Genomic DNA, 207 nt, shown 5'->3' with positions numbered 1-207 from the left:
CGGGGCATGGCTCTCAGGCATCTAGCGCAGACACCGCGTCTGGAGTGTCGCGGCCCCAGGGACTTGGGACGCGGTGCCCTGGAGGTTCCCTGCACCCCCCAGCCCCTGCCCCTGCGCCGACAGACTTGGCACAAAGGAGCCCGGGAGGTTGCAGTGGGATCTCCCGGCACTGGGGCGCGTGAGCGGGTATCACGTGGCCCCAACGCC

Source organism: Crocuta crocuta, unplaced genomic scaffold, assembly GCF_008692635.1.
Source record: "Crocuta crocuta isolate KB4526 unplaced genomic scaffold, BGI_CrCroc_1.0 scaffold443, whole genome shotgun sequence".
Lineage (NCBI taxonomy): Eukaryota > Metazoa > Chordata > Mammalia > Carnivora > Hyaenidae > Crocuta > Crocuta crocuta.
The sequence above is the reverse complement of the archived record's forward strand: the minus strand, read 5'-3'. Positions refer to the sequence as shown.